Below are 2,976 nucleotides of genomic sequence, written 5' to 3'. Positions count from 1 at the left end.
CACTCAAGCCTGTATGGTAAATAAAGCTTATTTGTTAGAAGCCATATCAGAACCATTTGGAGAGATTGTAAGTGATGCAGTAGAAAAAGATGAAGAGGAAGTGTTAGACTGAATGTAAGTGAGAAAAAGGACAAGAAAGTAAATCATAATTACATACTACCATTTTAATGATTTCTGGTAGTGTAAGATAGGCAATATCATATTGTCCACCTATTAAACTTGAAATTTAAAATTACACACAGAGAAAAAGAGAACGAATGATAAAAGAAAGCCAGAGAAGGTGATACATTACATCAATATGGAACAGAAGCAGAGACATCTGCAGGAAAAATATTTATTTCTCTTTCTTCATGAAAGGTTCCATTGTCTGTCGTTATTATCTGAACAGTTAAGCATACAAACAAGAAACAAGAGTAGGCCACTCAGCTCTTTGAGCCGGCTCCACCATTCAGTATGATCATCGCCGATCTGATTTGTAACCTCAACTTTACATTCCTGCATATCCCCAATAATCTCTCATCTGTTTGGTCATCAAGAATCTATCTACTTTTGCCTTAAAAAATATTTAAAGATTCTGCATCCACTGCCTTTTGACGAAGTGAATTCCTAGAACTCACAACTCTGGTAGAAAAAAATGTTTCCTCATCTCTGTTTTAAATGGACAACAATTTATTTTTAGACTCTGATCCCTAGTTTTAGACTGTCCCACAACGGGAAACACCCTTTCAACGTCCACTCAGTCAAGTCCTCTCAGGAGCTTATATCTCTCAATTAAGTCGCCTCTCGCTGGAAATTCAATTGGAAGTAAATCACCTCCTAACTCGCCAAAGTCATGCCGCTATCTACAAGGCACCAGTCAGGAGTATGATGTAATATTCTCTATTTGCCTGGATGAGTGCAGCTCCAACATCATTTGAAGCTCATTGCCATCCAGGAAAACGTAACCCATTTGATCTGCACGTTTCCAATATTTTAAACTTGCACTCCCTCCACCAGCACAATAGCAACAGTACATACCATCTACAAGATATGTTGCAGCAACCTGCCAAGGCACTTTTGACATCACTGTCCAAATCAGTGATCTCTACTACACTAAGAGGGTAAGTGCAGCAATATTCCCTCCAACTCACTCAACATCCTGACTTATATCACCAAATTCTTCCAACTTTCTTGAGTTCAAGATTGTAAAACTTCCTTCCTAAAAGTCCTGTATTGGTATACTCTCAACACACAAACTACAGTGGTTCATGAAAGCTGTTTACACCACTTTATCAAGGGCAATGAGACTGGGTGATAAATGTTGGCTTTGCCAGCGATGCCCATGTCCCATAATAGAATATTTTAAAAGGACTAAAACAAAATAATGCAGGATCCAGAAATCTGAAATCAAAATCAAAAATGCTAGAAAACATCATGCCCTGACTTTGCATTTTTTTTAACGCATTTACCTCTAGCATCATCCAGTTTTGATAAAAGGCCATGGCCTGAGGCAGTGTCCTTTTTTTTAGCTCTTTCCAAATAGATGTGTTTTGAAGGAATTACAATCCTCTGATGCTGTCTGGCCTGCTGTATTCATTCAGCTCTACACCTTGTTATCTCGTCCATTAACTGTTTCTTTTCACAGCAGATGCCTTGACCTGCATATTACTTTGAGCATTTTCTTTTTTTTTCAGGTATTGATTTTGGGTTATGAGCATATTTTAATATCTGGCACCTTTAACTCTTGATTCCATAGCTGTATGCTGTATAAAATGAAGGGGAAATTAGCAAATTATGCCAGGCTCCCCTCAATTGTTCAAAACCATTCTTAACTTTTCCTTGTTCTGATGTAGGGTTACAGGTGTTAAATAAAAACCGGAAGAACTGCGAATGCTGCAAATCAGGAACAAAAAGAGAAGTTTCTGGAAAAGCTCAGCAGGTCTGGCAGCATCTGTGAAGAGAAAATCAGAGTTAACATTTCGGGCCCAGAAACTCTTCCTCAGACTTCTGAATCATATAATCCTCAGTGAGGAAACAGGCCCTTCGGCCCAACAAGTCCACACCAACCCTCAAAGCATCCCACCCAGACCCATCCCCCTATAACCCATCTAATCTACACATCCCTGAGCATTACGGGCAATTTAGCATGGCCAATCCACCTAGCCTGCACATCTTTTGGACTGTGGGAGGAAACCGGAGCAAACCCACACAGACACGGAGAGAATGTGCAAACTCCACACAGACAGTCGCAGAAACCTGGGCTCGTCCAGGAATTGAACCCTGAACCTCCTGCATGTCAACACTCTACCAAACCGCAAGCGAGAATCGTACCCCTAAACCAATGAGTCGTCCTCAGGTGCACCCGAGGGAGGGTGCTGCGTCTCCGAAAGCTTGTGATTTCAAATAAACCTGTTGTACTATAACCTGGTGTGGTGTGACTTTTGACTTTGCCCATCCCTCAGTCCAACACCAGCACCTCCACATCACTTTCTGAGGAGGGACGGTCACTAGACCTAAACGTTAACGCAGATTTTTCTGCACAGGGCTTTTCCAGCAACTTCTGTTTTTGTCACAGGTTTTAAATGCTGTTTCTTACTCCAGGCCTGCTGAGTGTTTCCAGCATTAATTCTAGCATCTGCAGTATTCCAGTTGCTGTAGCTCCTCAAAGGCATTGGCTTCATAGCGATCCCGATACAGAGGAACGATTCTCATTGCCTGAACGGGAAAGAAGCAGATGATAACGGTAAGAGACATAGCAAGAGGAGTAAAGGCAAAACGAAAAATGACCTTTTTTGAAAAAAAAAGTGAAAATTTCGGCAAGCAGTTGTTAGCATATGGATTGTAATTCCCGAGACATCTGGTGGTTGTAGGTTCTACCGTAGTTTTCAATTGGGAATTAGACCATTGCCTAAAGAGGGAAAGAATATGCAGGTCTATGGGTACTGGTGCCATAGCTCCCAAGGAACTACACACAACAGCCGGCCACTGCGCATGTGC

This window comes from Rhincodon typus, chromosome 10, assembly GCF_021869965.1.
Source record: "Rhincodon typus isolate 14 chromosome 10, sRhiTyp1.1, whole genome shotgun sequence".
Lineage (NCBI taxonomy): Eukaryota > Metazoa > Chordata > Chondrichthyes > Orectolobiformes > Rhincodontidae > Rhincodon > Rhincodon typus.
This window is presented reverse-complemented; position numbering follows the sequence as displayed.